Source organism: Stegodyphus dumicola, chromosome X1 (assembly GCF_044657685.1).
Source record: "Stegodyphus dumicola isolate Sdum_Otavi_A_Nest chromosome X1, ASM4465768v1".
Lineage (NCBI taxonomy): Eukaryota > Metazoa > Arthropoda > Arachnida > Araneae > Eresidae > Stegodyphus > Stegodyphus dumicola.
The window spans coordinates 238,147,290-238,162,454 of NC_140780.1; the positions used below are offsets into that span (position 1 = coordinate 238,147,290).

The 15,165-nt window shown below is 34.0% G+C and overlaps 1 long non-coding RNA gene across 1 annotated transcript in view; it reads right to left on the reverse strand.

Annotated features, from left to right (window-relative positions):
* Positions 1-14,937, reverse strand: part of LOC146993452 (uncharacterized) — a 200,375-nt gene extending 185,438 nt beyond the window's left edge. The window contains exon 1 of the long non-coding RNA XR_015038712.1: positions 14,737-14,937. This is a non-coding gene — a long non-coding RNA (uncharacterized LOC146993452). The remainder of the gene's footprint in view (positions 1-14,736) is intronic.
* Between the last annotated feature and the right edge of the window lie 228 nt (positions 14,938-15,165).

Below are 15,165 nucleotides of genomic sequence, written 5' to 3' on the forward strand. Positions count from 1 at the left end.
ATCGTGGCGTTTTTTTCAACTTTATAAGAAGACTTTATTTTCAACTTTATAAGATCCATCTCATACTTCTCTTTACGCTTTGACTGACAAAATGGAGGCGATCTACTTTAAACAAAGATACTATACGAACAAAAACTACGTGGACAAGAAATTCACACCAGGTAAATGGTCGTGGACACATGGTCACAGAAGTAATGATATGTAGCTATCTCAGTTGGAATTGAAAAAATATGCTACATACAAAAATATCTTTTCGTAGATATAGCTTGCACACTAATTCACTTGTAAAATCTGTCTAAGGAGAAGATTTCTAAATTCTGTGTTTGCGGTCAATCTAACCCAAGAATACAGAATATTAATAGAAAGCTTATCGTCTACTACTATCATTCTAGCTTATCGTTGCTACTAGTGGTATTTTAGAAATTTTGCAATGAAATGCACTCGTGTCCAAATTTATTTTGACATACCCAAAAAATATTTTTTTTCATGAACCAGCCAATCGAAGTAATCCATTTTTGAAGGAAACGTGCGAAAGACAAGCCTAATTAGCATGATTCAACAAAAGTGATCAAATGTTTTCTGATATACAAATCAAAGCGTTACGTCATCTGAAGGTGAATCAAGCGCTTTGTCAAAAAAAAAAAAAAAAAAAAAAAAAAATGGATATCTGAGTGAATGGCCGAGTGGTTCACTTTTATTGGTGCAACAGACATTAGAACTGGAGTGAACACCTAGTGGTCCCATGTTCTCATGACTGATCATATGTATGACTGATGATATGTATGGAGTGAGCACCTAGTGGTCCCATATTCTCTTGACTGATAATCTTTATTCTTGACTGAGTCGAGGTTTAGTTTATCATTTGATTCTAAACATGTTTACATCTGGAGGAAGTTAGAAACACAAAATATTTGTCTGAGCTTATGCAACATGATCGTTTCGATAGTGCGGGCATGTTGATATGAGGAGGAATAATGCTCAGTGGACATACGTCGCTACACAATTTCAACAGTGAATTTGTGACCGGGCAGAGATATCCAGATGAGGTAAGCTCATATAAGATTTTTCAAAGGTGCATATGGATTTGATATTTTATTAATGGATGATATTGCTCGTCCATATCGAGCAAACTTCCTTAACGAATTCCTGAAAATAAAGACATAGAATGAACATCGTAGCCAGCAAAATTTCTTATCTTAACACGATAGAAAGTTTGTGGGATTACCTTGAAAAGCAGATGCATGAAGATATCCTACTCCTAGAGATGTAAATATTTTAAGACCGCAGTGCTAAAAGAATGGAACTTAATTCCCCAAACTGTGGTTAACAATGTTATTCCCAGCATGAAAACACGTTGTAATATACGTGAACAAGTCAGGAGAGTCACATTTCATAATAAATTCGTGTCAGGATTTTTTTCTGAACTCTCCTTGTTACATATTATTACCATTTTTATTGTTTCCTGTTACAGTGTCATACTATACATAGTGCTCTTAACTTTTTTTTTTCATTTGTGTGCTATGATGTTACATATCATTCGATTCAAATTCTTAAAATTATGATTAACAATTTCTAAGAAATACCCGATTTCATGCATATAAAGGTAATTTTGGTCATGAATGTATGAATATTGTCGAGAATAAACAATGAACAATGAAAGATCTGTCTTCTAAATTTTTAGTTAAAACTGTAAGAATATACTGAAGAGAGAAAAGATAATCCGTAAAAGTGCTATGTAAATTTTATTACTCTTTTACTTAACACTTGTGCTAACTTAATGTATGTAATTTATGAGTTTAAAGTACTTTCGCGTATCACATGAAAATTCTGTTCAGAAAATACAGCATTAATTTTACGTACAGTAATGTCTCTTTCTGATTGGGTAAATAGTGACCAAAGAACAATACATCTACTATTGAAAAGAATTTTTCGAGAACACTAAAAAAATAATTATGATGCCAGCTTCGATACAAAGCAAAGAAACTTTAAACGTTATAAAAATGAAAACTATCTCTTTGCCGGTTGTATTATATTGGCAAAGGCACTAGTGTTTGATAGTTCAACGATTCGAGAACAGAAAGGAATTCAACGAGCTTTGCTGCTCGAGATGACTTTAGCAAAATGAATATCGATAACTTGCCTACAATAAATGCAGTTTCGTAAATTGCGTTTAGCGACAAAATAAGTTAAGGCTGTTGAGAAAATTGTTATTATCAATAAATGAATAATATGTTTCTAGACCAAATTGATGTTTAAAATGTTTAGTGAAAAATTTATTTAGCTTGCACCGGATAGGAAATAATTATTTTTCATTCAATTTTCTTCCGAAACCTATGGGAGTGTAATGACATAGTTCATTGATCACTGCTTATACAATCGGAACAAGTATATTGTTTTAGAGACTACAGTATTTGTGGGACACCTTTCATGTAACTGTGCTAATTCTTAGAACGTTATAAACTGAAATTTTGGGAAATCCCTTGGGTATTTAGTATATTTAAAACGTTTTCTATTTAATATAATGAACATTCTGAAACAGCAGCAGATTAAAATATAACGTATAAACACATACCTTTGAAAAGGCTTCTTCTATTGAACTAAAAATGTTAACTACACGATATATAACATATTTTGGCATACATATGTAAAAACTGCGTAAAATGCTTGTTATTACATTTTTAACAGAACTTTATTTTTTTTTTTCGTCTAAAACTTTGAGCTAGAAATTTTCAAGTCTTATTTTTAATTAAAAGGCCTTTGAAAATAACATTGAAATGTGTAGTTTTTTTTTTTTTTTTTTTTTTTGCTTAGTTTCAGTTTTTAATTTAAAGGGTTTCCGTAATCAATTTTTAATTAGCTATGTTATTTATCCTGAGTACCGTTATTATTCATGCAGTATATGTTGTCGGTCACTGTAATGTGTAAAAGTCACAGAAAAGCTTTACTAAGTAAGTGATAACGTAACTTTGGTGCTTTTGTGACATGAATATCACATTCAGGTATATAATTTTAAAGTCGTGTATCCAGTTCCGGAGACACTGGTAGTTCGGTCCGAGGTTCGAATCCCGCGAACGGGCTGGCTGCATGGGTGTTTTCGTGGTTTTCCCCATGTGTAACGTGTCTACGTATTATTTAGTTTCCCTTAAAAAGGTCCTCCACGAAGGCATCCCTTCCTTAAGGCAGATAGCCCTCGAGTGCTTTGCCGTGATCTAATAAACCAAACCAGTTTCGGAGAGAGCATAGTTTATAAGGTATTTCTCCAACTTTCCTAGCGTGCCTTCGTGGTGTAGTGGTTATGCACGCTGGGCTGGTCTTCCAGAGGTCCGTGGTTCGATTCCCAGCGAAGGCGCTGCTAATTTTTAATTTTGCCTGCTTCCAAAAAATACCTAATGTCTCTATAAGTTTTTTATTACATTTCTAGCACTTAAAAGCTTAATAATCTCTAATGTGGCTCTTGAATTAAAAGTGTGGTGGATGATAGTTCTTCATCACTTGGATTTGGTCAGCTGTGTCTCGTATTTCTTTCCAATCACCTTCTAAGTGAGGAACAAAGGAAAAAGAATCATCGCAGCTCTCCAGGTATACTGTAACAGTTAACTGAAAGATCTGTGATTCGAATCCCGGCGATGTCAAAGTTGACTTTTAATGTTTCCTGTACCAGAAAAGATCAGCCTTTTAGCATTACTGAAATCAGCATTATCAAGTGCGCTTAAATGGCATCTTATGTACTGTTCAAGTCTTCAAAATTTATAAAATATCTATTCAGAGTCAAACTTGAAAACCTTTTTATTTCCAGAGTTTATGCTAAAGATCTAGAAGACAGACAAATAACAGATTGTATAATACTTACAAACTGAGGGACAAAAACTTTTATTGTAGCTGTTTTTCATATTATTGCTAGCTAAGTGCCCTGAAAAAACTTTCTGAGTCATCTTTTATTCCCAAACCTTCAGATAAGATTCTGGGGGTTGAAAATAATGACGCATAAAAAATAAGAGTTTAATGGTTTTGGTGACCTAGTGTGCAAAAATATTTAATGAAGATTGGAGATTTATTCCCATATATGCATTCTCATTCTATTAAAGTGTTGAAATATACAATGTAATCACTTACAAAAAAAAACTGCTGGTTAGTTTTTAATTGAGTGTACGCTAAAATTGAAAAGTAAAAGAGCCAACATTTTTTTGGAAATTTGGGAAGGGAGCATCTACTTAAAAGAAGTTATGGCCAAATCTGAGATCAGGAAGAATCTGGTTGAGTTTTCTTGTTTTTATCATTAAGTAGTAATTATGAGAAATTATCTACTGTCTCCAAACAGAGAAGCTGTTCATAAGAACAGGAGTTCTTCAGCTTAACTGGAAAATGGAATGGAAAATGAGGTGGACACAAGGTTTACTCGTGAATAATAACTGATCCATTTCAAAATGCTTAGCTCAATTTTTATTACAATAATAAAACGTTATAAAATGAAAAATAGTTTTACTTTCTCTTAAGAGAATAGAAAGCAATGTATTCGCCCTCTCTTAACATTTGTTCGTGTAAGTTACAGCTGCCCATCTCTTGTCGAAATCATAGAAAAACTAGATAACGTTCTTTCACAGAAATTCTATCAGTGACAGTATCTGTTTTAAAAACGAAAATAGCTGCACCTATACAAACAAGAGGATTCAGCTGTTATCTTTTGAAGAAGGGGTAAAATGTTTTTTTTTTTTTTTTTTTTTTCTTCTTCTGGCGAGTGTTTTTATTTGGTTTCTTATCTTGTTGTGGAGTAAAAGAAACTAAATTATCTATTTGAAGTATTTAGAGCATAGAATGTGTTTCTAATTGCTGATGTTTGAAGCCTGAGGTTTAAAATACACTCCTGTCAAACGATTGTTAGATGTAGAAAACATGTTCAACTCTGATGAAATCTGAACAATGAGAAGACACATATAAAATTTTTTAAATTGGATAGCGACCAAAAAACTTAATGAGCAAACCGAAGACTACTTAGAACCAGTGCATAGAATATTTAATAGCTTTTAGTAGCAAAACCTGAGTATATTCGAACAGACATGGAATTGTAGAAACGCGGAAATGTTTCTCAAAATTTGCAAGGTATTCTGTGATTGCTCACTAAGTTTATGTACGTTGCAAGGTAGCTGTAAGCGGTGTTCTTACATATCCCCTATGTGTGAAGTTAGAGAAGGTCTGCAGATGTGACTGGACATGGAAACATTCGTTTCTTGTGAACCGCCCTTCTGCAGCTGAAAGCTGGTCCCTGACAATGCGACAATGTTGGCAAAACAGATGGCAGAATATCATCGGAATACCCTACCGCCTATGAAGCTTTGCGAAGAAGCGGTAAAGTGACCATGAATCATAGGCAATGGTTTCCATAGCGGTAACATCTGGTGTTATGAGATTGTGCCTTTCCATTAAAAAAAAGTAAAGACATAGAGTTTGACAGACCTCCTCCATAAATGAATTCTCCTGAAATCTGAGAGAAGCATGAGAGAGAGAGGGAAAATCATGATTCGTTGCTAAATGCGATACACCTCCATTGTAGACAGCACCACCAAAATAAACGTTTCTGGGACAATGTCAGATAGTCACCGCGGCGGATGGCGACAATCCTTCTTGCAACGGTGCATACGAAACTACACGTCCAGAAATGTCGATAAGTGGTTCTGATGCGCAGATTGCAAAGCTATCGGTATATTGTCGTATAATCCTCCCAAAACGTCCTCATCTTAGGCTTGTTATTGCTCTCACAAGTCATAACGTACTTCCTATTGAGAAGCTTCTGGTAATAATACTGTTTACTGGGCCATCGCTCTGACCCTCGTGCACCAATACTTTGCTTCCTTGAAGGCGATGATGCGAACTCTGTTGAGCTAGGTTGTACCCGTCATCGGTTGTGGCTTCGGGTCATTCTCATTTATTAAAGCAAGAAATGCACATAATCAGATAAGCAGTTCGAACTAACACAGCGTCTGAAGTATATGTTTTTCGTGCATGTAGTAATTCACGTTTCCTGTGCCGCGCTTTAGACCAGCTCCGTATGATAATTAATTGTTTATTTTCTCCCGTTTGCACGCCAGTATAAGAGATATTATCAAGTTAAATTTCAAGATTGCTGAAAATTTACACATATATAAGATACAAAAATTTGAAAGCAAATTACTAACTTTAATTTTGCAGTAGACCTTTTATTCCTATTTTAATGAGTACTTCCCATTTCTGCCCTAAAAATTGTAACTATTTATTATATATCAATCTAAATTGCGTCATTTCAAAATTACCTGCAATACAGACACATCTTATCCCATCACAGATCAAGATTTCTATTAAAGAACCGAAGCATCTTGTATGTCCCACGCTTCTTCTGAATGCGTAATCACTTTCCTAGTTTGCTTGGCTACTGCTTGAGGCTAATTTCTGTGTATCATTTATTGTTCTTAAGATGTCAGATTCCAAAAATTATGAGGTCCATACAGCTTTCATGATGATGTATGAATCAGATTATGAGTTTAAAAAACTGTGTTATTCAGTAATAAAATTATGTTGAATTTACGGTATGTTGAATTAAGTCTTATCCTTCACTCAGTACAGCATTTCTAAGTTCAGCCTACGCAATAAGCCATCTCCTATCTATTACAGCCACCTATTTAATCTATTGCACATGTATATGCGTATACGTGTGATAATTTGGGATGGTATGGTGAGAGAACTTAGCAGAGAAGACACCAGTTATTTTTCAATTGCGGCCAATGGGGAAAGATGTAACTGTCACACGATAGAAGATAGCTTGAAGCTATTGTGCAGATGGGTGGAGTTCGGGAAAAGCGCAAGCTTTAAAACATAATTTTGTACTTTTAGATGACGAAATTCATAGCACATATCTTCGCTAAAGCTTGTGATGTCGATGCATGCTGTCTGTATCAGCGGTCGTCAACCCTTAGAACTTCACGGACCACTACATATATAATTTTATACTTGGTAGACCGCTAATATGAATTTTTTTAAAAACAACTTTAAATCTGACCTTAAAAACAACATAATCATACGCGAAAACAATATTCAACTTTCCAATACATGTAATTCTAATTTTCATTTGTTAATCTAATTTTCGAAACATTTGGTGTTCAGCAGTATGCTTTTATGGAAGTTCAGTCTGTGCCCCTGATTATGAGTAACAATTAATTAACATCTCACTGATACACATATTTCATTCACACTGAAAAATTATATGAAAAATACAAAAATCTTACAATCTTGTACAGAAAGCTTCACATTTCCATATCACTGAAAAGGAACTTCACGAAAAGCAAGAACAAACCTACAAACGCAAAGCAATATATCAATAAACTGAAAGTGTTATGCCGCCAATTTTTAATTATTGTAAACATAATAATCATCGCTTACTCATCAATGGCGCCATCGATCAACAGTTAAACAAAACAAAAACGAAAACTTCCATTGATGCAATTATAAACAAGAATGCAGATGGTTCTCATAAAAATCCATCAAGTTGGGTATTGAGACGGAGAAAAACTGTATTATTAACGACTACAATAGCATATGTTTGTAATTCAAGAGGAAAGAGAATTTCAGTTCGCGCTGTTATTGATAACAGCAGCATATCCATGGATGCCAACTCTCACTTTCAAATGTCTCTGGATACACCTGCAAAAGTCGCTAAATTCAGAAGGAATTTCGCTAAAAGTAGTAGCTAAAATTTAAAAAAAAATTACAATCTATATTCCATAATAGGTCTTGTTTCTAGTCATTTTTTAAACTTAATCTTCATAAAAATATGCGGACCATCAAAATGTTTTCACGAACCACCAGTGGTCTGTGGACTATCGGTTGGTGACCGCTGGTCTATATACCTGTGTCAATTTCAGGTATATTAGTATGGTGGCATTTATACAAAATTTCACTAAAAATTTGGTCCTACACTGTTCCTCAAGACCTCTTTCCTCCAGTTCAGCGTCTCTAGTACAAAGCTGATAAAAATCATTCTAAATCTAAATTTTTCAACAGCTGGAAGTTTACAGCTGCGGGGTTGGGCAATCGCGATTATACATATCGTTAGCAGAATTTCCATACTTGTTGATGTAGTGGTTTCTAGTAACATGTACAGGTTGAAGCAAGACCGGCAACTGTGCATCCAAGTAGTCATATTAAGTATATCCAGGCCTTGCTAACAGCTACGTTTTTGTTCCGGATGGACCGAGAAAGAAGTCCCCGATGTGCGGTCCCAGGGTCTACCACTCCTCTTTCCCTACAACCGGTCTCTTCAGAGGATTTCGGCTTGCGGTGCATTTTGATTGCCCCCTTGCCGGTTAGACACTGTACGCTTACAAACATCCATGCCTTCTCCGAATTTGCCTCCTGGCACTTCGATACGGAAGTTCAGCGTCACTGTCACTGACCACTACGTATTCTCCTGCCCACGCATAGCACTTAACAACCTCAAGCAGCCGGGAACCAGATTCTGGCCAAACAAGTTTCAGAATCTACACAGAATTACTCTACGGACCCCCGAAGACAGCAGTCTTAAAATAATATCTAACGTACGTCAGGTGTGAAACATCGCCATTTCTAGAGCATAGTTGCTCTCAGTTTTGAACATCGTACCATCCGTATGGCATTAATTTTTATTTAACCGACAGATCCATTAACCTGAAACACAGATTACTTTCTCTGCAAAGCATAGCAATAAAGCATAGCAAATCCACTCTCTGGCATTACCCTATGTTTCTAGTGCTTTTTAGTATAAATTCTGCATTATTTCAACTAACTCAATATAGTTTATTCTTTTTTAGTATAAATCCTGCATTATCTCAACTATCTAGTTTATTCTTGTATCATTGTTTATTATTGTTTGTATCAGAGTATATAATATGTAGGTATTATATGTAACGTATGCATGTCATTTGTAAAGTATAGCAGTAGTAAGCTTTTCTATCGTGACGGACTCCATGCAAGATTCTAGTAATTTTATAGTGTAAATTTTCTTTTTATATTTATGCATTTAAGGGCCTGTTCCTCCGAAGCGTCCCATAGCTGCGGCCTGGCAGCTAGTGGTTGATTCCCGCTTGGATGGTGTATCAAAAGCTCAGCCCCATCTACTTAATCAATGAGATTTTATGAAGTAGTGGGGTGCGCTGGATGGTAACCGATTCGGCATGGATATTTCAAATATACCTGGGTCGTGAGCCAGCTCAACGGTTTACTATCATTAACTACAATCCCGTCTGGGTGGTAGTTTCTAGTAACAGTCTTATTGTAGTTTATGGCTATACTTTGTAATTATTCTTTAATATAAGGAGGATGTAGCTCATAATTATCATCGAAATACTTACGCTAGCCATGTAGGCCAGAAATCTGTGTTTCAGCTTATTCTCCGCGTTTCGATGATGGTACAGAGATAATTCGAACTCGTCTAATTTTAATCGACTTGATTTGTTGCCGTCTAGAGAGGATTTATTTAACTATTACTTAAAGTGATTTGAGGCAATAGAAGAAAACATGTCAATCAGGGTGCAAATGCAAGGCTGATTTCTGTATTTTCAGATAAAAGGTATCTGTGTGATCTCACGGAATCAAAGCACTTTTAGTTAGTGTTCGTTAAAAGGCACCGGCCACCTGCTCCGGTGGCTGAGCCATTCGTAAATACGAGTCTCACAAGCCAATATTGTTACATATTTCAATTATTTAGCATAATGAATAGCAAAATTGTTACAGCATAGGCTTTTCACACGATTGCTTTAAAATTTTCTCAATTTTCTTGAAAGAATTCACTTCTAAATATTAAAAAGCTACTTTCCGGGCTTAGCAAGTCCGGCAAGGAACACTAGTAATAAGGCTAGAACATAATAAGTCCAAGTTTTAATAAGGTTAGAAGATAAAGAAATGGGGGGGAATATCGAGAAGAAAATGGAAAAACTGATGAAACACACAAACAAAATGAAATAATTCAAATCATATCATTTGCTGTGCTTATAAATAAATGAATATTTTAATTTATGGGACGTATAACTTGTACGTGGTAGCTCAGTTTGGAGAACTTATTAATTGCGCCACTCGCATGCTTGAGTGTTACGATGAAGTGGTCGTAATCGTTATCAAACGATCGCTTTTTGCGTAGCAATCGTTATTATGCTCGCTCATGTACCAAAACTGCATATTAATCATTCCTAAACTATCACTCATCCATGAAAATCTTCCGTTTCCAGCTCTGATGTCTGATTCAAATTACAAATACGAAACGCATTTGCAACGGGAAGTCAATGAATGAGGACTGAAGGTAATTAAAATTTTAATGACGTTCGAATGCTGCTCAAATTCACTTTTTAATCGAGTTATGAGCATAACAAGTTTTTTAATATCTATATGCAACGGGAGATTTTTAGAGATCGAAATTCAAGTTATGACCACTTTAAACCAGTTATTCCCAAAATATTTTGGGTGACCGTCCCTTTTTGGTTGAAAAATTTACTACAGAATTCCACGATCATTAACAAAATTCACAATTACTTATTTAATTAATGACGTAAGTAGGGTTGTTTGATAGATTTATGAAGGAGTTAAAGATTTTATTTGACTTACAAATGAAAACGAGTACAATTTTTTTTAAGGCGAGTAAATAATATGCCTCTTGTTTCTACTGAAGCGTTTAAGATGGATTAGCCTGACGGAGGAGTACCTGTTTTTGAATGCCTGATTCAAAATTACTGCGTAAGAGCTTAAATATACCTTATCAATTAAACAGGTTTCTCACGTTGCTTATTTCGTTTCATTTAACGTCGAACTACAAAACAACTCCTAAACGGGAGATATAAAAAAGGTACAAAATCTTTTTTTCTTTACTGACGTGTTTTCGGTGAATGGCATAGCTAAAATAAACAATGAGCAAGTATCTCTAGTGTAGCTCCAATATTCAGAAAGTCAGTAAGGCTCAATGTTCAGCAATAGGGCTGAAATGTTCAACAACTATCTCCAAGTAGGGCTAAAATAAACATTCAAATATTTTTTTTTTTTTTCCCTGCCGTGGATTATTTTTCCTGGCCAATGGATTTTACAAGTTTATCCTTCGAATATGAATTTCGCCTTATTTCATTCGCAGATGCAAATATGAACGCTGAATGCAGCTGTCTGATTATCTCCGCCAAATACGCCTTTAAAAATCCCTTTAGTGTACTCACTGAACATAATCATATGCATCATAGGTTTCTGTCACGGTAACCCCAAAATATACTTATTAATTTAGTGTTCAGTTAGTTCATGTGATTTAGTCTTCAACTGATTAAAATTTAAGAATATTTAAGCTTTCTTGTTTGTTTATTGTTCTAGCCTCTACATTGTGTTGATCTCACGAGCATGTCCTGCTGCCAATCCTGTCATTGAACCAAAGGGTTATTTGAAGGAGGCCAGTTTCTTCACAGCCACTTACAGCGTCATTTAATGACGAGGTTTAAGTTGTGAGACGAGCAGTGCATATATTCTGCATTTGTCCGAATAGTTTTTACCTTTTGCTGGAGGCCATTATATAGAAACTACTCTTAATATAAGCGCAGTTCATTATTCTTGTATATAACACTTTTTAATACGTATTTCTTTTTCATTCAAGAAATGGAGTCTTGAATTCAAGAAATTTTCTTCGTAAAAATGGTCTTTTACAGCATAAAATGCCAAAAATATTTCTTCAAATATCAAATTTATAAATTCTGAATTATTATCACTTGCAGTGTGAACATTTTTTAAAACGGCACTTATTTTGTCTGTCCTCGATATATCTTGAGTAGGGTCTAATAATAAAAAGTAAAAGGGAGCTGCATTTATCTGGTTCACCAAATTTGTTCTAAATTGTGACCAGCACATTGAATTAATTCACAGCACATGAATTAATTATTACCTTTTGAATATTCAAAACTCAAAAACTAATGGGCCCTTAGGCATAGTCTATTCTCGCTATCTATAGCTATGCCACTGATGAAATAGCTGATATAAATTTTATGATTCCCCCCCCCCCGAAAAAGTGTTTAGTTTGTAAACGCAGTACTGCTCGTCAGAATCTTATTGGTACAATTTCTGCAAATCGAGAAGCTCCATATTCACATTTCAAATAAGAAATTTTGCAGAGTCATTAGGTTATACCGATTTAGCAACGCGAAAAATCTGCAATGTCCTCGCCGAGATCCGAACTCTGGACCTACAGAATACGCGTCAAACGTATGCGGAAAAAACATGGGGAAAGGAGGGAGAAAATACCTTATAATTTTATAAGCTTTGATAATCGAATAATGCGTAAGATTATAATTTAAGGAATGCTTTGTAAATTTGCTGTCTTACACGAAAAAAAAGTATAATTAAGAATTTTGGATCAACTTTAGAATAAATCATTTTAACAATAATTATTTAATTTTTTCCATGTTAAGGCTGTCAGTAAATGCAGTTTAATGGCAATAATACATCTTTAAAACTCTTTTCCTCAAAATTTCAGTTTGAAAAAATTTCAGAATTAATGGAATTTCGATGGAAGAGACTGTACGAAACAATTTTTTATATTTGTTGTAAATGTGTTTGTCTATATATGAATAGTTCCTATTGTTAAAATTTAAATAAAAAAAAGGGGATGAGATTAAAATTCCTGGCTTTCTTGCAAGAATTCTTGTATCACTTTGGTATATTGTTTTCAATGATTTAATTTCGATAACCATAAAATCATGTGTATTTAAAACCTGATTAAAAAAGAAGAAACACAGATTATTGATCATAACAGCGCGTCGGAAATCTTACACAGAGCCGGGAATAACATGAAAAGGAAAAAGCTAAAAAAACGTTATTTGGAAGGCTGCAAAATTTTCCCACTATGACTAAATACCATCATAAATGAAAGTATCTTTATTCTCATCTTGAGAATCAAGGCATTTCCTGGAAGTTGTAAATAGCTATCAAAATATGAAGTAAGTGTCACCATCTCATCATATCATTTGCTATCCGCAAGTTCTAACCGCAAGTTAAAAGAAATAAAATGTCAGGATTATAAATATAAAACATCTCATACTTTAGACCCGATGAAATCGTTACCTCTGAAGAATCAAGTCTTTCTGTTATTTAATAATTTATTTCTCAAAGTTTTGCCTGCAGTTCCCTATATAGGTGAAGAGAATAAAGGGAAAATGTTCAATTCCCTTCTTTTGCTTGTTAGTTTATAAGGCATTTTCCTCCCACCTTTTCGCGTGCCTTCGTGGTGTAACTAGAGATACTTCCGACGCGTAATCGGGAGGTCCGGAAACTGAATCCCGACGAGGGCTTTGCACATTTTTCGCGTCTCCTAAATCGATAAACATAATGACTCTACAAGAAATGATGCATTACAACTCAGTTATAAATGAAATCGAGGGGAACATCAAGGAGACAGGCAAATTATATCATTAAAAGCGAATTTTATCACAACCGGTTTATGAAACTTAAAAAAAAAAAAAAAAGTTAAACAAAATTACTGTGCTGTATTTGTACACACATTTTGTAATACTTGATTCAAGTACTATATAAACTGTTCAGGTGGAAACTTAAGCGTATTTTACAAACTCTTGAACAGGCACTGTAATTATAAAAAAAAAGTAACTTTGAAAAAGTACTCGTAACAGTGAAATAAAAATTAACTTTAAATGCGTATAAATATGGTAGTATACATTTACAAAAACAAAGAAATTAGAGATATATTTCAATTATATTTAATTATTAGTATTAAATAATAAGAAATTAGGGATATATTTAATTTATATTTAATTATTAGTATTAAACAATAAGAAATTAGAGATATATTTAAATTTATTGATCTAGTGTTCGTTTTACTAGCAAATATGGGAATTATTATTTTCTTATTATTTAAACTGATTATTTAAATATATCTGTAAACGCATATGTTTACAGTTTGGACTGAATAAACTGAGAGTAGTTGAATTTATTAATGTTATTTCGAATCGAAACTACTTTTTCTCTTTCGGCGCCCTTCTGATATAGGAACGCAGACACTAATGATAGATTTATTTGTATTGTTTTCCAAAATCTGGGTGTCGAACGTAGTCGGATACTTTAAATTATTAATTAGTTATTATGGGTTTCTTCTGGAGAAGAACACTGTATTTCCTAGTAAAGAACTGTATGTTAAAAGTTTTAAATATCATGTAAGTAAATTTTCTTGCAGTACACCATTTTGAATTATTAAGCATACAGAAAATAAGGAAAACACACCGTCACAAAAATTACCTATTCAAGACTTCCATCATAATAACGAAATCTGCTTTTCTTGTCTGTCAAAAAGTCCTTTTAGTTTAAGTCATGTTTACATTTTTCAGTCTTTGTTTAATCTTTAAATAGTATGCTTAAATTCAAATGAGTTCTTCATGCAGTTGCACGATTTAGTTTTAGAATAATTAATCTTGTAAAACACTATTGACTTGTAAAAGGTTATTATTTATTTTACCTTATTCCGACTACCAAAGCACGTTTCTCACAATTTTGGCCTAATAAACTTTATTTTAGGTTGTAGTTCCTAAATATTTCCTACTTTAGTTATAATTTTAATATTTTACAATCTGTATAAACTTTTCCAACCTTTGCCGTATTTTCTGGATTATTTTAAGAGACAACAAGCGCTCAATTATTTATTATTATGTATTTAGTTTCAATTATATTCACTTTGTTATTTCAGTATTTATAAAAGAAGTTTATAATTACCTTAGAAGCGATCAAATTAATAAGCACCGCATATTCAGGCGTATAACACTCACCAGCAATTTCAAGCTACTTTTTATTATTATTATTATTATTTAGGTACATTTGCCATATAACTCGCACCCTTTTCATTACGAACCGAAAGTTACATGTGCGATGCTGTTAGGGAAATAATTAGGAATACGGGAATACGAATGTACTTCCAACCCGGATGAAATTCGCGGAATTATCAGTCAGATGTTTTCTCTTTCTGTAGTTATTTGAAGCAGTTATTTAAAGTTAATCGAAGGCATCGCATGTCAGTGGCATTTGCTTTAGCTGAAATACAGTTGATCTAGTGTTTCTTTTACTGGCAAATATGGGCTCCTGGCCAAACAAAACAAACACAGTGCTGGTATCAAATGCAAAGTCATTTAATTTTGCGGAAGAAAA